The sequence below is a fragment of the Pleurodeles waltl genome, chromosome 3_1 (assembly GCF_031143425.1).
Source record: "Pleurodeles waltl isolate 20211129_DDA chromosome 3_1, aPleWal1.hap1.20221129, whole genome shotgun sequence".
Taxonomy (NCBI): domain Eukaryota; kingdom Metazoa; phylum Chordata; class Amphibia; order Caudata; family Salamandridae; genus Pleurodeles; species Pleurodeles waltl.
Window position 1 is genome coordinate 824,880,086 of NC_090440.1, and position 26,055 is coordinate 824,906,140.

At 46.0% G+C, this 26,055-nt stretch overlaps 1 protein-coding gene across 15 annotated transcripts in view; it reads right to left on the reverse strand.

Annotated features, from left to right (window-relative positions):
* Positions 1–25,243, reverse strand: part of SOX6 (SRY-box transcription factor 6) — a 777,007-nt gene extending 751,764 nt beyond the window's left edge. For 8 of the 15 annotated variants that reach the window (XM_069223720.1, XM_069223708.1, XM_069223713.1 and 5 more), the window contains exon 1: positions 24,907–25,243. The gene's annotated coding sequence lies outside the window, so the exon portion shown is untranslated. Of the gene's footprint in view, positions 1–23,680; positions 23,965–24,906 lie in introns of those variants that run through there. The other 7 variants (XM_069223717.1, XM_069223719.1, XM_069223716.1 and 4 more) reach the window with 2 other exon arrangements.
* Between the last annotated feature and the right edge of the window lie 812 nt (positions 25,244–26,055).

Sequence of the window (26,055 nt, forward strand, 5' to 3'; positions counted from 1 at the left end):
CCAATGCTTGTTGATATAATGTACTTGGCATGTTTCTGTCTTGGTGGCTTAAATCTTCAACTAAAAATGCTTGTGTAGGTAAAGTGTTGATGCGTCATGGAAGAAGAGACAATGTATCTAAAGGACCTATCAGTGCAGGGGAAGAGAGGAAGAAATCTACAATCTGAAAAAACACTATGACTAGCACTTTAAAGGGGCAGGTACTGTGTTTTTTTTTATTTGAAAAGGACAGCATCTGCACTTCTCAGCACTTCAGTGATGCATTTAATCGAAGAGTACGCACCTCTTAGAAGAAAACAGGTACTATAAATAGTGAGTAACTGCACTTCTATATTTAAAAAAAAAAGCACTATAACATTGACACAGTATGATAATGAGAGCATCACAGTGATACAGACACTAAGGATAGTTTGTGTAAACTAGGAGTTATTTCTAGACCACATTGCCATCCTTTGACTTGGAAAATCCTAAAATGTACAAAGAAGAACATACTGTGGAAACATCGCAAACCCCAAGCACCGGGCACGTCATCCAGCACAGTGAAGAGATGGTTTGCATGTATTCTTTGTGAAGTACAAGAAACCTGCCATTGCACACGCTCCATATAGATTGCAGAAGAAGGTCCCATAATGAGGCACATCCCAGGAGAAAAGAAGGACCCTTTGCACTTTTATGAAGTTCTGTGATTAATATTTTAATATCTGGCGAACAACAACACAGGCTAGTTGTGTTTCAACATCAACGGGAAATATCGGTTGGCAATAAAATCCTGATTAAAAACAAGACGCCGACCTTGGCGTGTGCCAGAACAGATTCATGCATAGGAATTTCACACCAAAGGGTATCTGACAGTGTTCTACCAAGAAAAGGATCATTTGGAAAGCCTCGGCTTTTGAACCTCCTGAAGGAATATGTTTAGGATGTACTACAGAGAAAAAGTTGTGGCAGCTGAAAAGTAAAGCAAAGTCGAATGCAGAACGGGCTTGCATTAAACATCTACCTCGCACGGTCCACAACGAAAGAAGTGTGAAAACCCCTTTCAAGTGAAGAACCATCTCTGACAAGTTTATCTCCTGTAGAGTTCAAAAAGAAAAGCTCCAACAGGAAGACCTATTCGCATTGACCGTCACCGGTGGTTTGACGCCATTTTGCAAACATGTTAATGCCCTCCAGGCTTCCACTGCAAGTCTCAAGCCCAAAGATTAGAGATGCACACCGACCTGGCTCTCTCTTTTGAGGACCTGTTTCATTTGACTGACAGATGAGTAGAAACGGTTACATATGTTCACACAGATATCTCCTCACGCAAACGGTAAGGAGTATAATCTACCTCTAGCTCCAAGAGACCAAATACTTCTTCCTTGTGGTCGCAGTTCCGAGGTCTGTTTCACATGACGTAGAGGTCGCGCTCACCCTGCAAGTGGGCTCTTTTTAGATTCTAGAACAACTTTCTGGACTGACTTTACGGATTATTTGTGTTAGCTGGCAAAGCTGTGTCCACAAACAAATGAGTGCAAAATCTGAGTACTAAGGCTCCTCCTATAGGCTATAAAAGACCTGTTTTAAAAGGGACAGGTGAAAGGACAATCCCTTGCTAGCAAACTCTAGAGTACGTGGAAACTGCTTGTCAGTCGGCGAAGACAAAGATGTGTTGCTTTTAAGCAGAGAGCTCAATTAGGCTGTTTTCTGGCTTGGAGGATGTCCCACCCACAAGTGCAGCATATACTGCAGGCTGGAAAGCAGCAGAAAGTTTACAGAAGAAATTATGAAATAAAGTCCGGTGACACAAGCACAGTTTTATGAACATTGTGTGAAGTTTCAAGTTGGATACCGGCAGGACTCTGGTCAGAGAAGAAAATGTCTCTCAGCAATGAGGTTACTGTTCCCTTTTTTTCTGCTCGAACTACTGTCACGTCGCTGAAAATTACTTTAAATTTTGCACTTTGTAAATACATGGCCATAATTTAGTTTTTTTTTAAAGAAGCCACTGGGAAAAATCAAATACACTGGTTAAATTTCACAAAATGTGGCTTATTTTGCTAAATTTTGTGAATGTTATTTACTATGTTACATAATAATCGACAGTATGTCTTTGATGTAACTGTATTTGTCGAATGTGTTAAAATCGAAATTGAGGTATTTCCTGGGTTTATAGATAGATAATTAATTTCCAGTTATTTAATTCTTTTTTTCACAAAATTAGCAGGAACATATATAATGTAATATGGTCTGGCGGGACATCCCTAACAAAGCAGACTGCTTCCACTGTGTTCCCCATCACCACTTGTGGTATAAGAGAAAGATACCCTGTAAAAATGGTAGTACAAAGTCCTCTTTACTAACAAGAGGCTCCAAGTACACATCTACCTCAGGAGGATGCCATAAAACTTATCTGAGTCTCATAAAAATGTTATGCAAGGATCACAATGACATACATGAAATAGGGGGTGGCTTGAATTGTGGTTGGTGGGAAGCACTTAAAGTGGTGACTCAGGCCTGGACAAAAGGTTTGACCGCAGATTTTAAGAGGCAGGAGAGAGTGAGAGTCGATAACTTTAGAAGACGATGGGAGCTTGAATGTAGACTTTAGCAATATGTGAATACTGCTAGGAAGGTAACAGGAAATTATAAACAGATGAGGAGCAAGAGAGAGCTGAACTCTTCCATGCACATCACCTAAGATTAGCAGAGAGCGGTTAATGTGATGGCTGTGGAATACGTGTATACAGAGTGTTGAAAACAATCTTAAACAAAGGAAGACTATATTTCAGTATTAGGCTGACTTATATCTAACCCGCTTTTACCAGCAGATCAGCAAACAATTGTCATTGGGATGAAAATGTTAAGTCTAAATGATTCTGTTGCCTTTGGATTTCTCAAGGTTTTACAATAGAGGAGGTGGAATCGTTCGATGATGAGTTGAAAACTAATGAGGTGGTGTGTCTAATAATATGTCAGCAGAAAGAAGCCTTAGTTCAGATGAGCTTCCAATCATTTTCTTTTCAGAGCTCCAAATTACACATCTGGAATACTTGAAAACTATATTAAGAACCCTCCCACTACTGCAGAATTGTATTTTTTGTCCCAACAAGAGGCAAAGGGGAGGTGGAGAATTGGGAAGGGTGGGTGTTTAAATTTCATATTTCAAAAAATGCTGCCCAATCTCTTTTTGTTTTTTAACAGAAGTTTGTAGACTAGCTGGGTATGGCAGCTTGGTCCCTTTACCTTTTCTCTCGTTATGGTAAAACTATGTGCTGTCTACAATATATACCACTTGAGGGCACACAGCAGGAAGGACTGAGATGTAGTCATTACTCCACATGGTGGCCATCTTGAAAGTATAGAAGACAATATTTCTAACACGGCCAGTGGTTGCTAATGGCGTTATTAATGCCAGTGTCTTTTAAAAGCCTCCAGCACTGGCAAAGCCAATAGGATTATCCGAACTGTATTGGCAAAGCGAGACCTATTGGCTTTGTCAATTATTTTTTTCTTTTTTATCTATACTGTTTACCTCGGAAAACGTTTTAGACTTCTGGTGAACATACAGTCAATTGTATTCATTTTCTGTCTCTCAACTCCTTCTCCTAACACCTAACCTCATCAATGCCATTCTATTTTTTTCAGATTTTTTTTTTAATACATTCCATAATATTAGGCACAGTCCTGGAACGGTGCCTTGAACTGTTATACTGGCCTGGCTTACTGCCACCAACCTTCTTTCATATCATGTATTGTTTGTATCTAACAATATTTACGGGTTGTAATCCTTGTGCAACTAAATAATTCAATTTGTTAAGCACTGTGCTTTGGCACAATGGACCTTAAGGTAGAGGAAAATCACACAATTGTACTCGAGCACTCGGGCATAGGACGGGCCTCGGCCCAAATTTCCTTCTTGAATGATATCATGTGTATTTATGGCGGAGCTTGCCCAGAGTCATTGTTCACTGTATGGCAGTAACACTTGTAAATTGTTTTGTTTGACATTCTTACTTCATTTTTATAAAAATTAGAAATGAAAGAAACAATACAGAGTATGATCACCACAAACGCAATATTGAAATGAGTTTTCCTTTGCTCAAAATCTGAAAGCACTTTAGTGAGTCTGCTTATTGGTGCAGGCCGATTAAGGATGAAGATAATCAATGCAATGGTGTGCCTGGTAGGCTATTCACAATTATTACGCCCACCCAGTGTGAATCCATGTAATGAACTTTCTGAATTTAACGTATTTGTGACTAATATTACAGAGTTTGTCCAGTGAGAGGAAAATGTTGTCCTCTTACCCAGGAGTACCTCATTAACAAGCACTAGCAATGAGAGTTGCAGACTGCCCATTGTTTGAAGGTGTCTAATTGTGGCCATTCTGACATCATTCACTGCAGGGCCACATAACCTTCCACAAACCACCAACTGCACTGAGATCAGCAAAATGCACTATGCAACAGGCAAAAACTGCTTCCCATTACTTGTGAAATCATGTCATTTTTACACGCCACAGGGCACACAACAGAAGGTGTGCTCATGACCATGCTCCAAATTTACCACCTCCTCCCCCTGGGTCTCTCTTCCACTCTGCAGGATGGTCAAGTGTATGAAATCAAGGTCATTCGAAGGTGACCAAGGCTATGTTCCTGTTTTTTGTGACGGATGGACTAGCTATATGAAAAGAGGCATTTTTCATTGTATTTTTTCCCTGACACAATACCCACTACAACCAAAGTACTCCATACCACAAGTCATTGATATAAAAAAGAATCTAAGGATCATTTCTATGGATTGTCAAATAGCTGAGTTAATTCCCCAGTCGCTAAGGCCAAAGACATAAGAACTTTGATATATATCAGTGTGTTTTTTTGGTGGATATGCAGTTATTATGACCCTTCGATACTGTTATTAATTTAATATTGAAAAAAACTTCACTGTATTGAAAAAAAAAATTACATGATACATAATCTTTGATTCCACCGTGAGTCTCAAACTAAGTGTGTCTCAGTATATCTGATTCTCCGGTATTATATGCCCAAGATGTTTATTGATCACAGTCCTTGGATCCTTTGGATATCAATCATGTTAATGTGTTGAATTACTTGTAAATGATTCCTTCAGGAGTTCTCTGTATGTGTTGTGAAAATGTACCGTAATGTGTGCACAAGGCGTGCACACTGTGCTGCTATGGGGTATATGGGAAGGCGCTGCCTTCGGGCACACAAAGGCTTGACAATGCTCATCCTCATGTTTGCGCACCGAGTCCAAAGCTTCTGCGTCTTAATTACCATGCAGCCTCAGATATGGGGCCTTTGATATGGAAATGTCCTGTGATCTCGGCCTACAGAGCCTCGTGCACTGCAATCTTTATCTGATGCATAAAAAATAAACCCCAATCCAATCTCCACACCTGACCTTAGTGCTTAAAAGTGCATCTTGCAAGGCAAGGAGTCACAATAAAAAGAATGGGTAATACGGTTGCAACGTCTTGCATTTTCACCTCTGTGTACTTGGTATGTGTAGTTGGGCTGATACATGTACTTCATTGCAGGCTAAGGAGTTACCTTTACAAATCGTCAACCCTAAATCGTCAACCCAAATCGTAAACCCTAAAATCTCACCCAGGAGCGGGCATCCGTTCATGAGGGGGTGCCCTCAGCTACTGTTCCACGATCCTCTTGTTCCCAGCAAACACTGCATTCCATAGCTGATCAAAAAGGGTTTCAAGGAAAGGCCTGCACCAAGATCTTTCCTCTCTCACTCCAAAGTAGCCTCTCTCATTTCATGGCGGCAGGAGCCCCTTTGCAATGCCTTCTAAAGGAACAACCATCACAGGCAACGTGCATTTACAAGCGGTGCTGCTACACGAAATGTTACTGACTGGTTGGCCAGGCCGCACACATTCTTTTGCCAGCAGTGTGAAACACCCTCGTTGTATGCTGGTTTTAGGAGCCCACTGTGCCTACTTCATCACTTCCTACCTCACTCAGCCCTGAAGTGTGAGTGTCACATTTGCCCTGTCACCCTACGCTAACAACTCTTACATTGAGTTCAATGAAGAACGAATTACCCGCCTGTACATTTTACGATGACAGTTCGGACACACCTCTAAGAACCAATCAGTTTTTAAGACCAGCTTCATTACATCACTTAAAGCTTGCACAGAACACCACTGATTAGCATCTTTCCTTTCAGTAAAGCACATCAGCGATTCAATGAGGTTGGTGAGGACCATAATGGAATGAAATACACCAGGCGATACAAGTGATTACAACTGAGAATCTATGTTATTGTGTTATTATAGGTGACTAGAGACGTCACAACTCAACTGTAAAAAGGAAATTAGAGACAGTCTTTTACAGAGGAACTTCGGGGTTCCTTACAGGCACTGCAGGCTCCCACATATTGCATGCATCTCCAAAACAAAATACACATAAGGTCGTTGAAACACACCTCTGCATACCTCACCAATAAAGTTACCACCTCAGGCAGAGAGTGACACACCAAACGTCAAAACATCACCAGACTGAAACAAAATGTAAAACAGGTAAAAATAGATAAAAGGCGTTGTCTATTTTCACATGATCTGAACAACCTCCCCATTATCTTCATAGAGGTTCCCCAACCCTCCTGCCTTTCATGAAGGAGGTCGAGGCCCATCTAGTCAACTCACCACAGCTAAATAGGGATCCCTGCCCACAGACAACTCCCCACCACCAATGAATATTCCCTCCAACTGTAAACCATCCTGAATCATATCTCTGGGCGCCTGCCTTTGTTCAGGGATCCATCCGTTCATCACACACGTCTTATGACACCACAAATACCAACAAAAAACACACTCACATATTGCCCTGCTATGGAGCCCAATTTCAACTAAAATGACTGATTCGGCAGCTGAGCACTAAACTTCACTTGTTAGGTTAATAATTGGAATGCTTAGCGCTAAGCTTTTCAATAACCTTCTCTGCTTTTCTGTGGTTGATGGGGCTACTCTTTGCTAGGCTTTGTGCATTTGACTGGTAAGGCTGTTTGTCACTGCATTGCCCTTTTTCCAATACCTGACTGGCTGGTGTACTTTGAACTAGATTCTTCATAATTAGTGAACGCTTGGACTGCTTTTTGCCTGTGCGTTTTCTTGAAATGTGATTGAGGTGCTTCTCACTAGATTTGTCCTGATGTCTGAAAGGCCTGATTTCTTTCCAAGAGCACTTTCTTGAATTGTGGGTGATTGAGAGTCTTTGCAGGAACCTGTTCTTGATGTGTGTCTTGTGGGGTTACTTTGCACTACAGGTTGCTTGATATTTGGTGGACTGACGAGCTTTGCACAGTCCTCTTCGTGTTGTCAAATGATTAGGTTATTATTCAATAACCTCTTCCTAGTGCCTTATAGGCTGGTGTGCTTCATCCTCCAATTTTGACTTCGACTTTTCCTTTCACTATGTACATTGCTGACTGGAATACTTTGATTCGTTTGCACAGCACCGACATGTCAGTGCATGCATCTCTCTGCAGAGCAGGATCACTTGGCGAAACCGCGGATAGTGCGCTCTCACTAACGTGGTTGCTATATTCATATTCATCATTATAAATGTGAGATTGTAATGCGTTCTGCCTGCAGAACGGGTTACACCGTGCTACGTTATAAGTACTGGCGAAGGCTTTCTTTCACCAATACTTTTAGTCAGGTTTGGACTCCTGGGCAATGGTCTCATATTATCTGCACCTTTCGGTTCCCTAACGCCATTTCCAAACACAACAGTGGCACAGTGATGTGTGTGGGGGACAGTACTATTCTGGCGGGGTCATTCTTATAAATTAGCACCCATTGCCTATGAAGTCAAAGTGCAACCTCCTCCTCTTGCATCAGTGAATCCTGTACAGCTGAGCAGTAGGCTGGCATCTGGATGCAGTTTACTGGACATCTGATTTTCTACAAGTGTATACTTTCACAGATAATTCTAAATAATCTGACAACATTGGCAGCTGGGGTACTGGGCACAGGTGCAAGCAATTCACTTTTGACTTGTGTGCCAAAGTGGGGCAACCTTCCATTCACAAAAGGACCAAGCATGGTCGAAGGATGTGTAATTATCAACTTAAAAACAACAAATATAACTTTGATAAGAAAAGTAACCAATTATGCTCCAACCACAATATTTAGAATCTCATAAACATTTATTAAAATACCAAAAAGTACTATTATACTTATACTTTCATAATGTAAGACTTTGCTACGGTCTGTGTGTTTAGTATATAGCTCCATTTCAAAGGATTCGTTACCACTTTAATTCTAAGATCTAAGAAGTCTACATTATCATTACTCCCTATTGCAATAAATTTTAGATTCGGGTCCTCGCAATGAATCCATTCTCAGAAATCAGTAAGGGATTCCCTTTCACCCTGCCAGACAAAAATCACGGTCTTAAAAAATGAAGCCATTTAATTATAAACATGTTGATCTTCAAAGACTCCTTCATAGATATGTGCTAGACTTGGCACACAGGTTGCGTCCATGCTTGTCACCTTTGTTTGTCTGTGCAAGGTATTATTAAAAAGAAACACATTATTCTTGAGAATGATGTGCATGCAGTCGAAAACAAACATAATTTGGAGTGTTGCATCAATATCCCCTTGCAAGATCATTCCTAAAGCTTGTATCTTCAAATCTTGCAGGACATTTGTATATAATGACTCTATGTCCATAGTTACCATCCAGTAGGAGTCCCTACAAAAATGTACTCCCTTCAAGAAGCCACCGAAAAGCTGCGTCAACACAAAAATCTTTTTTGGTATTTTGATTTTATACAACTGTATGTTATTTTTGGACTAAACGTTTTGGATGATGTATCTAGTCCAATGGATAATGAATTATATCAACAAATGTCAATAATGTTTATGTGTATTTTATTAAATATTTATGAGATTCTAAATTTTGTGGTTGGAGCATAATTGGTTACTTTTGATATTGAAGTTATATTTGTTGTTCTTATCTTGATAATTAAGCATCCAGATAGCGAAAGATTGAACTTTAACAACAAGTCCAGGGGAAAACATGTGTATTGATTTGGTTGAACCCTAACCCTTGCCTTTGTAAAAGAGGTCACTCTAAAAATGGTTGATGATTGTACAAAGGATACTGGGTGGAAGACTACTTCTAACAAAGGCAGATAGAATCATTAGTTCTATGACAAATACAAACTTGTGTAGAGCTCTGAATAAAAGAACTATTAGTTTGATGAGCAAGTTTTACATGATTGAATAAATGATTTATTTATTAATCAGATATTAGCATATGGAATTACTGACTGAATTAAGAAGAATTATTTAGTGGATGGGGTGAATGAGTGCGAGAAAACAGGCCATTGCTGCCGTGGCATCAGAGAGACGGAAAGCATAGTCCTGAATAACAAAAACACAATAAAGAGAATACAGAACACATTCAGTGCCTAATAGATTTATTCTACTATTAGTTACTAAATATTGATCTCTCTGGGCAAAGGGACTCCATTATATTGTGATGGTCCTCACAGAGGGAGAGTTGCACCTTCCAGACTGAGGTCTTAATAATGGGTGCATGCAAATAATATGGTACCCTCTGTTCTCAGAACATTGATGTTACCCGGATATAAAAAATGTAAGCATGAAAGAGGTTTTGGGTGCCCTAAAACAATCACCACATTGAATACTTTTCGTATATAGGTTGATTAGAATGACAGAACTCAAGTAACACTCATACTCTGCCTCATGACTGGAAATATTGCACTGCTGAGTGTGTCTGGTGTAGAGAACTATTCACTGGCCTATGCTCTGAAGTATTTCTGTCTGAATGATATTTTTGAGGACTACAAGCATTTATGGTGGTAATAAAACTATTCAACATCCAGCATGCATACATGAAATAGGTTCCAGAGTTGGTGCATTGTACGACATTCAGCATGCATACATGAAATAAGATGCAGAGCAAGGTGCATTGTACAACATCTGCACACATACATGAAATAGTTTGGAGAATTGGTGCACTGTTCAACATCCAACAAGCATACATAAAGTAGGTTCCAGAGTTGGTGCACTGTACAACATCCGGCATGCATACATGAAATAGGTCCCGGAGCTGGTGCACTGCACAACATCCGGAAAGCATACATGAAATAGGTTCCAGAGTTGGTGCACGGTACAACATCCGGCAAGCATACATGAAACAGGTTCCAGAGTTGGTGCACTGTACAACATCCGGCATGCATACATGAAATAGGTCCCGGAGCTGGTGCACTCTATAACATCCGGCAAGCATACATGAAATAGGTTCCAGAGTTGGTGCACGGTACAACATCCGGCAAGCATACATGAAATAGGTTCCAGAGTTGGTGCAGTGTTCAACATCCGGCAAGCATACATGAAACAGGTTCCAGAGTTGGTGCACTGTACAACAGCCAGCACGCATAGATGAAACAGGTCCCAGAGCTGGTGCACTGTACAACATCCAGCAAGCATACATGAAATAGGATCCAGAATTGGTGCACTGTACAACATCTGGCATGCATACATGAAATAGGACCCAGAGTTGGTGCACTGTACAACATCCGGCAAGCATACATGAAACAGGTTCCAGAGTTGGTGCACTGTACAACATCCGGCATGCATCCATGAAATAGGTCCCAGAGCTGGTGCACTGTACAACATCCAGCAAGCATACATGAAATAGGACCCAGAGTTGGTGCACTGTACAACATCTGACATGCATACATGAAATAGGTTCCAGAGTTGGTGCACTGTACAACATCCGGCATGCATACATGAAATAGAGGACAGAGTTGGTACAATGTACAACATCCGGCACGCATACATGAAATAGAGGTCAGAGCTGGTACAATGTACAACATCCGGCATGCATACATGAAATAGGTTACAGAGATGGTGCACTGTACAACATCCGGCATAAATACATGACATAGGTTCCAGAGTTGGTGCACTGTACAACATCCGACATGCATACATGAAATAGGTTCCAGAGTTGGTGCACTGTACAGCATCCAGCAAGCATACATGACATAGGTTCCAGAGCTGCTGCACTGTACAACATCTGGCACTCATAAATGAAATAGAGAACAGAGTTGGTGCACTGTACAACATCCATCACACATACATGAAATAGGTTCCAGAGCTGGTGCAGTGCAAAACATCCGGCAAGCATACATGAAATAGGTTCCAGAGTTGGTGCAGTGTTCAACATCCGGCAAGCATACATGAAACAGGTTCCAGAGTTGGTGCACTGTACAACAGCCAGCACGCATAGATGAAACAGGTCCCAGAGCTGGTGCACTGTACAACATCCAGCAAGCATACATGAAATAGGATCCAGAATTGGTGCACTGTACAACATCTGGCATGCATACATGAAATAGGACCCAGAGTTGGTGCACTGTACAACATCCGGCAAGCATACATGAAACAGGTTCCAGAGTTGGTGCACTGTACAACATCCGGCATGCATCCATGAAATAGGTCCCAGAGCTGGTGCACTGTACAACATCCAGCAAGCATACATGAAATAGGACCCAGAGTTGGTGCACTGTACAACATCTGACATGCATACATGAAATAGGTTCCAGAGTTGGTGCACTGTACAACATCCGGCATGCATACATGAAATAGAGGACAGAGTTGGTACAATGTACAACATCCGGCACGCATACATGAAATAGAGGTCAGAGCTGGTACAATGTACAACATCCGGCATGCATACATGAAATAGGTTACAGAGATGGTGCACTGAACAACATCCGGCATAAATACATGACATAGGTTCCAGAGTTGGTGCACTGTACAACATCCGGCATGCATACATGAAATAGGTTCCAGAGTTGGTGCACTGTACAGCATCCAGCAAGCATACATGACATAGGTTCCAGAGCTGCTGCACTGTACAACATCTGGCACTCATAAATGAAATAGAGAACAGAGTTGGTGCACTGTACAACATCCATCACACATACATGAAATAGGTTCCAGAGCTGGTGCAGTGCAAAACATGCGGCATGCATACATGAAATAGTTTCCAGAGTTGGGTGCAGTGTACATCTGACATGCATACATGAATTAGATTCCCGATTTGGTGCATTGTACAACGTCCAGCATGCATACAGGAAGTAGGTTCCACAGTTAAGTGCATTGTACAACATCTGACTTGCATTCATAAAATAGGTTCCAGAGTCGGTGCAATGTACAACTTCCATCCTAATTACATGACATAGGTTCCAGTGTTAGGAGCATTATTCAACTTGCAGCATCCATACATGAAATATGATTCAGAGTTTAATGTATTGTACAATAGCTAACATACAGACATGAAATACATCAAGGAGTCTGGTGTATTGTATAATATTCAGCATGTACATATGATATTGTTTCCATATCTGGGTGCACTGTTCAATATCCAGCATGCACACATGAAAGAGGTTCCGGAGTAGAGGAACATCCTCACTCGGATCAGCACGTTTTAGGCAGCAGAAAACGCAAAGAGAGCTGCTGCATGGAAAATGATTTCAAGAATGTATTACAAGATTGATAAACATTTTAAGAAGCAGGATGCTCCCCTCCTGTTAGACAGATGAATGAGATGTACGGAAAGTCACAGAAGCAGCATGCTAGCTAATTTTGGCTCATTGTAGAAAGAGGCTTCTCGTGGAGAATTAAGTTTCAACAACGTTCGAGCTATCCTTGTGCCTGAAGAGCCGGATATTCATATGAGTGCAGAAGACGGGGTGAAAAAAAGGCGCCAAGTGGATGAATATCGTGGTACAGCTTCACGAAAGGACATTCGAGGCATGTGTCAGGGTTTCAACAATAGACAAAAAGGAGGCGGGACAACATAGGGATGTTCTACACGTTTTTAAGGACATAAGCCGCAGCACCTTATATCAATCAAATAGTGCAGCATGGAAGCTCTGAGCTCCAAGGAGATTACATTATCTTCATACCTGCTGGACAGCCCATCTGCAAGCCCTCCTGCAGCTGCTTACCGGTGTTTTATCAACTCCAGTACCTGCCTCTGGCTGATATGAGAGTCTTAAGCACATGTGCCCGATGGAATGCTTCACGTTTCCAAACATCAGCTGACATATTGGATGCTCTCCCAGAAACATGATTGCAGCTCCAAGCAGAGGGTCTTCATCAAAGCCAATTGTCCGCCATTCGTATCCAATCAAGAGCGGAAGGCTTCCGAAAAGGATGCTATTGAGAATAAGCAGTAGTAACGTACAGAGTGCCAGGGCGCTCTTTGTGTCTTCTGAAATGGGACATGTATACAATGTGCATCAAATGATTGTAAAGCGTGCTTGAGACAGAACAAGTAGCAGCAAGGGCCGAATACCAATACTAGCCATTGCAATAGCAGGCCTTCTGCCCAAGCTCACACACAGAGTACCGATCGCGACCCACCAGAGCAACTCAGCAGCCCAGAAACACTGGCACTGCGAACAACTAGAGTACCTGGCGTTGACGTACCATCTCATTTCATCTCTTAAAATAAAGGGAATCTTCCTCTAGTCAGTGATTTACACTCTGCCTCTGAAACCCTTTCTCAAATGCTTTTGAGAATTTGTAACATTTTTCAGCAATAGAGCACAGTACGGCTGTGCTATCAAATCAAACCTATAAAAGGATTGCCTGTCACAGTATAATATGCTGAAGTTGAATATTCCTCTATATATACAGAAGTTAAAGCTTACATCTGAAAAGGAGAATATTGCTGCAGCATCTTTTCAACCTCACTTGTATGCTACTAATAGATTTTGAATGAGAAGTCTTGTTAGAGTAAACGAGTATGGATTCACCTATGAATGCAGACAGGGAGGTATCCAAGTGGATCCGCTCCTGGCATTGACAGCCCTTAGATGGATAGCTGTTCTGAAGGACAGTGCTTTCCCTTTTACAATGTTCTTGCATACAATCAGCGGCTGCCACCAAATAACTCAAGGGGAGGGGTGGGGGAGTGGAGGTGAGGTGAAAATGTAAAAAATAATAAAACGTACTTACCTTGCTTCTGTCCCTGTCGCCTCGCTCGTTGGTCCTATTGTGGTGTCCCATCATTCACTGCTGGGACACCAGCACAGGTTCCCCAGCAATCCTGGTGCTGCTCTCATGCTAAACTTAGAATGAAAGCAGCACCAGGATTGGTCTGAGCAGCTCGGACTGCTGCTCAGACACAGCCCTCAGGTCTGTGCAGTTTCTCCAGCCCAGCTGATAAACACAGCCGCGCTGGAGAAACTTAAGTGAGCATGTGTGTTTGGCCAGCCTCAGACGGCCAACCAAACATGCACGCGCACTTAGGTGCACTCTCCCGTCCTCCCACCTCTTGTGGCCTAGCCCCGCCCCTCCCTGCACTGCTGGCTGTGCCAGAAGCAGAAAATTAAAACAATAGTGAACTTTATTTCATTTTTGTGCATTTGGCTCAGCCAGTGGGGTGACACTCCTTCGCCATAGTGAAGGAGCCATCCCTGCATACAATCCCCACTGATTTTAAAAATAACTCAATTTATCAACACAGCTGAAACCAAGTTTGTTTTACCTAAATGTGCAATACGTGCACTGCACATAAACACAAACTTGTATTTCTAAGTGCATCCATCGACATGGTGGAGCAGCATAGATACAATTTATCCCAGGAAATAAGAAGGTCAGAAGCAAACAAAAGTGAATGCATCGCACTAAATAATCACCAGTTCAGATTGTGTCATACACAAACTCAAATATTTTAAACTGTACTGACATATGTATGTATGGGAAAATAGCAATAGGTTTATGTCTGTTTGCCCCTGTGTGCGTACCAAAGCAAACACTGCTCTGTGGCACAGTTTTGTTTCTTACAGGAGGGGGCAGTGGCGTCCGCAGCAATTTTTGGGGGGGCATCCCAGACTGTTTTTGGCAGGGGACAGGGCCATACTAGTGCAGGCAATGTAACACTACGGTGGCCATAGTCTTACGCTGCACTGTGAACCTGCACACCAGGCTGTACCTAAATCCGGTAGGGTGGCGAGGGGGGGAGACCCAAGTACCCCCCCTTTCCCCTGCAGAAACCCATGAAAGGGGGTGTCTTACAGCTGCACCACAAACCTACATCATTGCAAGCACTGTTGTGTCAGTGGGATCCGTGGCACATGGTGCACGTGGTACTGTCAGAAGCATACTTGCCAACATTTTCAAAGTGGGAAATTTATAAAATACCATCGGAGGAATATATATTTCCCAATTGGCTTATATTTTAGCAGAGTCAATTTTAAGCGGGAGACAACTAAAATAAAGCCAATTTTGGATTAAATACTCGAGAATGTCCCACCTGAATGGGGTCTGTCAGCATGTATTCATAAGTGCCACGCAAACTGGCACGTTCAGGAAGTCCGGTGGTGAGGGGCGCCAGCGGATGGGCACTGCTCGCCAGGCACGTGAGGTGAATGAACATCTGTACACACTGCCCACGGGGTGTGCTGCTCCTCACTCGGCGCGTGGAGGGCTCAGTCAGTGCCGTGTATTGTGTGTTTCTACTCACAGTAATGCCTAGTAGGTAACACGCCGCTCTACCCACCCCTCTCTCGCTCACTGTCTTCCACACTTTCTCCCAGGCCGCTTTCCTCTCTCCCCTCCCTCTCCCTCTCCGCCTCTCTCCCTTTCCCTTTACGTCTGTCTCTCCCTCACTCTCTCTCTTTCTGTCTCCTCTTGCTGTCCCTCTCTCTTTTCTACCGCTCTGTTTCGCTACTAGTGCGTTCTCTCTTCCCCTCTTCTCCTTTATCTGTTCCCCATTCGCTACTCCTCTGTCTCTTCTCTTTCCCTCTCTCCGGCTCAGTGTCTCTCCCTGTCAGTCCCTTCTCTTTCTGATTCCATCCCTCCTTCTCTCTCTCTCTCTGCTTCTCTTCTCTCATTCTCTTTCTCTCTGTCACACACACAGACGGCCTCTCTCTCTTTCCCTCTTATGTTTTTCACTCTTTCGGCCTGTCGCCCCTCGTTCTCGCTCTCTGTGGGATCACAGCTCTGCTCGGGCAGCATTCGTGCCTCCGTCCGACACCGCCCGGAGTACTCCCGCCATGTGGCTGCTTCGCCGCGCTCGGTACTTTGGTCACAGGGGCCTTTCAGATTTGTTGTTAAACAGCCACGGGTTGCAGATGCGCCTCGTCGGCCTCAGATGAGAAATTGTTTCAACCAAGATCACGCGCCCCTTAGTTTGGCCTGTAGGCCAGGGGATCCCAGCATTATGGAAGAAACCACCACCAGTGAAACACGTCAGTGAAGCAGGGGGTGGGGAGAAAGAGCCGAAGGACTCTGGCCCTGCCCGCGTGCCGATCCCCCCTCCTCTACTCATCCCACTGGTCCTCTCCTGGACTTCCATCCCATGGTCGGTGGAGATCCGCTTATCACCCCCTCTCAGTACACAGCCCCCCCCCCCAGCCCTCCTGCCTTCCTGCCCCTCCATCACTTCTGCCCACCTCGCGCGTTCATTCCCTCTGTCCAAGTCCTACATCCTTCCCTGGCGACTTCACCTCCACGTGCCGCTCCCTCCCCCTCCATGTCTTAAGTCTTCCCTCCAGAAGACTCACCCCCTTTCCCCCACGTCCTTCTTACTTTTTCTCACCTTCATTCTCCCCCACTATCTTCTTTCATATTTGCCTCTCCCATTTTTGTCTTCTTCTATCGTCCCCCCAACCCCTCCCCCCCACCTCAGCTGCCTCTTTCCTCCCTAGTTCCATCGGCGATGCTTCCGTCTCCTTTCCTCCTCTTCTTTTCGATTTACCTTCCCCCCTGTGCGCACTCAGACGTTCTCACAGTGCCCTCTCTGTGCCCAGCCTGCCTCTCCCACCTCAGCCCCAGCGCCCTGACGCCCCCTCGCCTTAAAATATCCCCTATTCATATCGCTTCCTTCTACCCAATCTGCTACTCTACCCATGACAATGTGTCCTCTCTCACTTATCCACTCAACTCATTCCACCCTTTGTGCCCTCCTCTCCCCTTGCACCCTCTCTGTCCTTCACAGATTGCCACTCCTTCTCACCACCCTTAAAAGATGCCCACTTTCATGATACCCACTGTACCCCTTACAATGTGTCTATCCCTCCCCCCACGCTGGCCTTGCACTTACCAAAGTACCCGGCGCTCCTGAGGAGCGCCCCCACCCCCCTGCATTGTGTTATTTTCTATTTTCTGCCTCAATATCATCCCCTTTACTCCTCAGTGACCCCACCCCCAATCTCACTCTGTCTCTCAGGGCCCCAATTCTCCTTCTTTTCCTTTTGACTCTGAGTCTGCCTCTCTCGCCTAACTACCACCCTCCTCCCCCGCCTCTCAGGTCCCCTAGTGTCCCCTTTTCCCCGAACCTGTCCTTCTCCACTAATCTCCATGTGTACCCATCATCAGACCCTCGGTGTCCCTGCCCAATCACTACTCCTTCCTTCTCTCCGCATCTCAGTGCCCATTTTCCCTGCTCCCCCTTCGCCCCTGAGCCTGTCCCTCTCCCCCACCCTCCCTCTATACCCCTCGACTCTCACTGCCCCCACTCGGGCTGTTTCCTCTTCTCCCCTGAGCCTGTCTTCCTCACCTACTCTCCCTCACTATCCCGAGTGACTGCCCAATTCTCAATCCTTCATTCCCTGACTCTCAGTGCCCCTATTCTCCCTGCTCCCCTTTTACCCCGAACCTGTCTCTCTTCCCTACTCTCCCTCTCCATCCCCTCCGTCTCTCAGTGGCCCCTTCCTCCCCGATCCCCTTTGTCCCTCAGTCTGCCTCTCTCCCCTCTCCACCCTCGGCTCTCCCTCTGCGTCACGGCGCGCGCCTCGCCCTCACAGGCAGGCATTGTATGGCCGGGGAGGCCCGTGTTCGACAGGAAACCACTAAATCTCTTCGAGTCAATGGGCCTGAGATTGCGTGGCAGCTCCCCTGACCTGCATCCCCGGTAAAAGGCAGACATTAGCGTCTGTCTCAGCACAGTTGTTCCTTGAACGCGCTCTGAGGCGAACATATGTGTCCTTCTCTGTTCCACGTCAGGCCAATACCTGCCCCGGGCACTGCCCTACAATGTGCGCAGCAGACCAAATCCAGATTCAAATATGCATGCAGGCATTTTCCAGCAGCATCCGTGCAATGCAGTAGCAAGTAAATATGCAAAATTTTACGATAGCAGTATTTCAGGGAGCGCTTTACCGAGCATTCGTGCCAAAACTTGCGTAGCAGTAATGCAGGTAAAGCATTTTTAAGCATGGGTGCCAGTACTTGCTGTAGCAGTAATACAGGTAAACCATTACCAAGCACGACAACATTTATCACTGCAGTAATGCAAGTAACGTACTACAAAGCATACATGTAAATTTTAACCGCACCTGTAATTCAGATAACACATTATGAGGAGTGCGAGTTAGTATTTGCAATAATAATAATACATGAAAGTATTAAAAAGCATGCATTTAAGTTTTTACCACCACAGTAACTCGACATTAAATATGCACGAAAACATTCACTGTAACAGTACAGTGCACTCGAGTATTAACCATTGCAGTAATAAAGGTAGCACGTCATCAAGCATACATGCAAGCATTTCCCAGAGCAGCAATACAATCAGCATGCTGTCAAGCACAGTACCAACATTTAGCACATTAGTATTTCAGGTAACTGAAGACCAAGTATACCAGTCAGCATTTACTGCAGCACTGAAGCAGGTACTGCACTACCAGGCATGCGTGTCAGCATTTACTGCAGCATTGAGCAGATACTGCACTAACAGACATGCGTGTCAGCATTTCTTGCAGCACTGATTCAGGTACTGCACTACCAGGCATGCACAGCAGCGTTTACTGCAGCACTGAGCAGATACTGCACTAACAGGCATGCATTGCAGCATTCACTGCAGCACTGAAGCAGGTACTGCACTGCAGCACTGAGCAGATACTGTACTAACAAGCATGCATGGCAGCATTTACTGCAGCACTGAAGCAGGTAATGCACTGCCAGGCATGCATGGCAGCATTTACTGCAGCACTGAGAAGATACTGCACTAACAGGAATGCATGGCAGCATTTACTGCAGCACTGAAGCAGGTAATGCACTGCCAGGCCTGCAGAGCTGCATTTACTACTGCATTGAAGCAGGCACTGCGCTAACAGGGATGCAAGGCAGCATTTAATACAGCACCGGAGCAGGTGTTACTAGGCAGGATTTACTACAGTATAATAAAACCACTGTGGAAAGGGAGAGGCAATCAGCCTGGGCCTACCCGCGACGATTTTAACATGAAAACACAAAATATGCCGTTTTTTTTAAAGATGGGTTTCAGAGAACCTACAGGCCTCCTACAGATTTTGGCGAAATCACCAATAACTTTCAGTTATCAGATAGATGAGCCATTGAACCTAACCCGATAGGGGTGTTTTTTCATCAGATTTGGATTACTCAATAATAAAGGGTATCCCCTTGGGTATACCTCAAGATATTTTTTACTATCTTTCTGGATCCCTGTAATAATTCAGTTCACGCTTATGTAAGAACTTCCAGCAATGGCTGATGAGTCTTCTAAGGTGGTATTTACCTACCAAGGTGTGGGGTCCCACCAACGATGCATCATGCCACAATAAATTATGGGTGAGGCGATTTTCCCAAAATCTTCAGGGTTCCTGTAGCTTCTTTGAAACTCATCGTTAAAAACCTAGGCATCTTTTGTGTTCAGCATTTACTACAGCACTGACGCCGCACTGCACTGCCTACCATACATCATAGCATCTACTACAGCACTGATGCAGGTACTGCACTACACGCCATGCTTTGCAACATTTACTGTATGCAAAGCCGCAGTAATGCAGGTAATGCATGATCAAACAAATATGCCAGCGTTCCAGCGTGTGCATTGGCAGTAATGCAGGTAACAGGGCACCAAGCGGGCATTCCAGTTTTTGCTATGGAGTTAATGCAAATGACTCATTATCAAGCACGCATGGCATCACTTATCATGACAGTAACAGATTGTCAAGCATCATTTACAATGTTGTTGGGTAAAGCCGGCGAGAACAATTCTTTCACTTCATCCTAGTGTTTAAAAATCCACTCTAGGGGGCCGGGGGCCGACGTCTGCACACTCTACAGCATTGGAAGAACTTTAAAAAATGTACAACTTTTAATTCTCAGTAGCAGGAGGAGAGAATTTTTGATGCGGGTGTGAATGAATCAGAGCCGCAACGAAGTTTTGGAAAAACTCTAGCATTTATTTTTATTCACGTGGTGCTGTCCCTCTCCAGGGGGTGCCAGCACCGCCCTACAGTATAGAGAAGTCTTTACCACCTCGGGGCTCCCGCGGGAATCCATCCGTGCACCGGAGGCATTCAACCATGGCGTAGCTTCCACTGGTGCAGCAGGAGCAGTGGCACCGGAGCCTCTCAGCCCTAATATTTGGTTTATATTACAATTCGAATAGCAGCTAGCAGCCCATTTCCTTCCTTGCACTAGCTACGCGGGTGGATTCCGCTCTTGCTTCTGAGGTCGTGACAAGCACAGGCCTCGCGTAAAGCACGCTCAGGGCTACTGTGTGGAGGGGACATGTGCAAAGTTATTCATAAAGGGGACATGCGGTGAAGAGGGTGTGCATTGAACATTTCTAGTCGCTGTGCTGTCGGTTTCTTAGGTTGATGCAGGGGGCACAGCACGGGGGGACGAGGGTCGGTATTCTATGCTTGGGTCTCCTGCCGAGTAGACTGGGCTGGGACTGAGTCAGTTGCACTGCCGCGCCCACCAGGCGACAGAGGGACTGGCCCACCGGGCAGGCCAGTGCGTCCCCCAGCAGCAGAGACAGGTGCAGCGCAGAACCACACCACAAGCGCCATGTCTGCACCTCAACATGCAGGTGAAGACGCATGTGAGGGTAATGTGTGTGGGGGGCGCATGCACGTTATTGTGAACGCCCTCCAATCCACTGGCTGTTGCAGAAAAGGAAGCGCCCCGTGTCTGTCACCGGCGCTGTCCTGGAAAGACGGGCAGAAGAGCAGGCTGCATTGTCTCCCCTCCCCCTATGTCCCCCCTGTTCTAAAAGTGACTCCAGGAATGAAGTCGGTGAGTTGGCCGGCCCTGAATGCAGCCTATTGAGAAGCGCGGCGCAGCAGCAGGGCCCTGTTTAGCCGTGGATACAATGTGCTGAATTGGCAGTCTAATTATAAATGTGGCATTTGGGCCCCCCTGCAGACCCAGTGCCACCTTACCTTATGAGGGAACTTCGACTACAGCAACTGTTCAAAACAAAATGCCATTAGGGGATCAGCTCTCGCAACACAGGCCCGGCCGGGGGATTGTTTTACCAGCAGCCCCGCTCCGTTCGCACAAGAATGTATTATAAGAAACAAAGTTCTGGGCCCGGCTGAGTGCGGCCTGAGCGCGGGGCGGCCCTGCAGGGTGCCAGGCCACAGGGGCCCCGATAATCGCTTTCTTGGACGGCAACCTTTATGATCGGCATTATTCTTAATATAATTTCACACGGTTCGAATGTGTGGCCGAGTGTGTGCGTGTGCGTGTGTGTGCGCGTGCGTGTGTGGGTGGGTGTGTGCGCTGAGGTGCGAGGATGGCCAGCGCGCTACACACGCGAAGAAGGGGGTGACACTGACAGTTCAGAGGGTGGACCATAGAAGCATAAGCTGTCACACTGCTTTAATATAGTGCTTAGGGTATATTATTAAACATATATCTATTATCAATAGTGTCATTGGCACAAAGAATGGGCTCAAACAAAAATAAGGACACGGCTAGAAATAGCAGCAGTGGCATAGCTGCGTGTCTGTATACTTGTGTATCTGTGTGTGGATGTGTGCATATCTACTTGGCTATGTGTGCGTACGCTGTGTGTGTGTTTGTGTGAGTAAACGTACACAATTTACACTAATCTGTCTGTCTAGCTGTCGCTTTGTCTGTCCATCTGACAGCGACACATGCTTGTGTATAATGCACATGTATTATTTCTGAGTACAAATATAGCTATAGAAAAATATAAAATAACATAAATGTACACGTAGTTGCCCACACAGAGACAAAGTAAGAACATTGGACAGACACGCATAGGCTGTCATGGCAAGTAGCGTTCATTTTAATGCATTAACACTTACATAATTAAAAATAAATATTATTGAGAAGCTGTTCTAAATGCATTTCCTATAAGTAGGAGGGCAATTAGGTCGTTTCACAAACATACTGCATTTTTTAAATAATGCTGTATGCAATTTGAAACTCAGCGATATACGACCATCGCCGTGCATTGGTACGTTTTCGTTACCGAAGGATACGTGCTAGTGCTTTGGCAGTTTGAGGGTAAGATACAGCGCTGCAAACCTCAGTGCCTTGACCCCAAAGCGCCTTAGCGAGGGAAGAGCCCTTTTATATCGCGTGAGATCCGTCCTGGAGCAGATACAGGCAGAAGCACGCAGCGGGCTCCGCCGGAGGTGACACCGCACTCCCGGGGCCGGCGCTGCCCTTATCGGGCCGGCCCAGGACCGCTCTCCCGAGGGCCCTGTGTCTGCAGAGGCCACACCCTGCCGAAGGGGGTAATCTCCCGGCCACAGACACAACAGTCATTGTCTGCCCGCCCGGCCGGCCCTCTGCACCGCTGACCCCAGCTCCCTGCCCGGGGCCCCGGAAGTGAAGCCGAGCGAAGCAATCCTAGCAGGGCTGATCGATCCGTAAGGAGAGCCCTATGCCACTGGGCCACCTGTCGCTTTCCCACAGCTCGTGCCAACTAAAACTAAAGTGCAGACCTTTCTAGAACACGAAACAATTTTTTTTTAAAGTGAGCGTGGAGCGCTGGGTGACGTGCCCCTTGGTTATAAAAGCCTGCAAGTAAATCTACTTAGACGTTCACGCCAGAGAGCGACAACAGAAAAATGCTAAATAACTACGTTTGCCGCATTGCTATTTTTATTGTAATTAATATTTTAATTATTGGGCTGCCTTTTTTTCTAGCGCAACGTGCAGTCTTTCAGCGCACCGAGGCACTTTCTTAGTGAAAGCAAGTTCAGTTCTACTTCAAACGTGACCCGGGGGTAGAAAATTCTCGCTCTCTCGCTCCGGGAGGGTGCACTGCCCTGGCATCTGCATTCTAAACATACATGCGCGCCTGACAGCGCGGCGGCCGTGCACCCTCCCACGCTTCCCCACACACACGCACAGTATTACCACTGCCCATCTCCGGTGACCCGGGCCACGCGCGAGTCCCGAAGACAAACACACGCGACTGCAAAGTCAGATTTAGAAAAGCCCAAAAGTCGGAGAGCGAGCGAGAATCTTATTGATAAAATGCGACACCCGCCTCCTTTCCCACAGGTACTCAGCGTCATAAACTGGGGATAAATGCCACAGAGTGTAAACACGATTTACACTGGCATTAAACGATTAGGCAAGTATGTCCTGGGCGTCTGCGCACCAGTAAACACGCACTCCGCATCAATTCCTATTCCAGGTCTCTGTCAAACCTCGTGTATCTTTTCAATTAGAAATACGTTTCTCCTGCACTGCAAATATATTTGAACGCCAAATAAATTATGTATCTTTAAAAAAATGAACCGCACTAATATATTCCAGGGCACATAATTAGGTGTAGTTTCGGCATTCAGCACATGGCATGTTTTTTTTGTTTTTGTTTTTTAAACACGTTCTTAAAGTAAATGAGAGTAAAGTTCGAACTTACTTTTCTTTAGTCCCTGTCTCGCACTTGGCCAGCACGCGGAGGAAGCCCGTTTTGTCCAGGTTAGGTATTGTCTCCTTGTGGCTCAGAACCAGCTGCCTCGGGATTTCTTTGAATTTATGGCTCGTGCATTCTTCTGAGGTCAGCCGGCCTGACCCCTCAGGCAAAGACAGCACGCAGGGATCCCCGGAAGAGCCCGTACCAAGAGCCGACCGCCGCGGGATCCCCAGTCCTGGGTCTCGGCAAGAGCCGCTCTAAGCGCGCATTGTTTATCGCCACAAATCAGAGGTGCGGGGTCACTTTCAAAGTTTGCAGAACAACTTTATTTCAAAGCTCTGCCTCGAGAGATAAGGATGGCAGAAGAGCTTGCAAATCCTCGCTCGCGCGCCCTCCGGTGGCCATCTTGGGAATTACAACAAAGGCGATTTTTGGACCTCCAAAACACGCTGTGTGTATGAGATTTGTCAGAAACTTTCAAGGAAACACAGTTCCGCAAATTAAAGCAAGATCACTATACATTCACGAGAGTACCCACCCCCAAGAGTAAATAACACTTTTTCTTGAACTTTCACTTTCGCTTATTGCGATTAGTACACTAATGAGATATATTATAATTAAAACAATCGTATTGCGTGCTAGAAATCACCAAATGCAAGATAACTATCAGTATTTGGAGGACCTTTTACTTTTTAGGCAAACATGCTGGAATATTTAAACTTTTTTTACTTGCTGAGATATTGCCAATTGCTACTCAAATCAATGGGCAATACCATTCATATAAATTCGCCTTCGTGCATGGTGGCAAATAGCTCATTGCACCGTTTCTGACCGTTGAGTTTCGCCTCTCTCGCTCGCTCTGTGTGTGTCTCTCTCTTCTCTCTCCCCCGTGCCCGTCCCTTGGCTGCAGGTCTGTGTACCCTCGCAGCAGCGAGTATCCCTACAACTGACTGGCACCTACAGCACACGGGGTGCCCTGTGCAGGGGCTAGAGACTTAACACGCCCGGCAGAGTGTGGTGAAGCCTCCCTACCCTCAGAGGGCCGCGTGGAGGCAGCAGGGCACCGAGACCCACCCGAGAGGCACCACATGGGCAGCGCTGAACCACAAGGAGACTTCTTCCGAGGGACCCCGGCAGCGCAGCACATACAGACGCGCAGAGACGGGTGCGGGGGAGAGAAGCAGGACAACACCAAACAAACACGCCACAACAGGTAGCAGCACCCCCATTACCTCCGCGGCGTCCCTCCTGCTCCCAGAGCCGGCGCTCCTCGTGCAGAGCCCGGCAGCGGTTCTCATGGACGACACAAGTCAGTCAGGAGGACTCGGGGGAGAAAATGAAAGTCAAGCCTCCTGCCGCCTTCCCTGGCCATGGGGGGCACGCCGAGTCTGCCGGGGGCTGCTGCCGGCAGGACCGCTCAGAGCCGGCTCATTGTTTGTGTGTTTTTGTTTATTTTGGGAGGGGGCGTCTGCGGGAGAGGGCTACTGCTGTCAGCCTTGGCAGTCACTGTGAGCGGCCATGTCGTAAGTATTCAAAGCATTTCCCGTCGTGCACCATCAGAAAGTGAGTGGCCGAGGCATTGATGTGAGGAAGGAGGCAGGGCTCGCCTCCAAAACTGCACAGCCGAGGAGAGGCACCGGGAAGGGGAGGGTGTGGGGGTACAGGAGGAGGCAGGAGACCCGGGAGAAGAGAGCAGGCAGGAGGAGCTGGTCCCAGGAGCAGCAGGCAGAGCACAGAAGGAACAGGGCAGGCAGAGGACCAGCGGGCGGGTTAAGGCGCCGGAACCGGGGCAGAGAAGGTGATCCTGGAGAGACAGGGCAGATGGGGGGGATGGAAGAGCGATATGACCTGAAGAGCAGAGCAAGGAGGAGTGTATGAAGGGCCAGAGGACCCTCTGAGAGGGATCAGAGAGAGCTGAGGTACGAGGGGTCAGAGGACCCTTTGAGAGGGATCAGAGAGAGCTGAGATAGAAGGGGACAGAGGACAGTCAGAGAGGGAACCGAGAAAGTTGAAGTAGAGAGGGATCAGAGAGAGCTGAGGTACGAGGGGTCAGAGGACCCTCTGAGAGGGATCAGAGAGAGCTGAGATAGAAGGGGACAGAGGACCCTCTGATAGGGATCAGAGAACCCTCTGGGGATCAGTGAGAGCTGAGGTACAAGGGAAAGAGGACAGTCTAAGAGGGATTAGAGACAGCTGAGGTAGAAGGGGCAGACGGCCCTCTGAGAAGGACCAGAGAGAGCTGAGGTAGATAGCGCAGAGGACACTCTGAAAGGGATTAGAAACAGGTGAGTGATATGCAGGCAGAGGATAGTCTGAGAGTGATCAAAGAGAGATGAGGTAGAAGGGGGCAGGGGACCCTCCTGAGGGGGATCAGAGAAAGT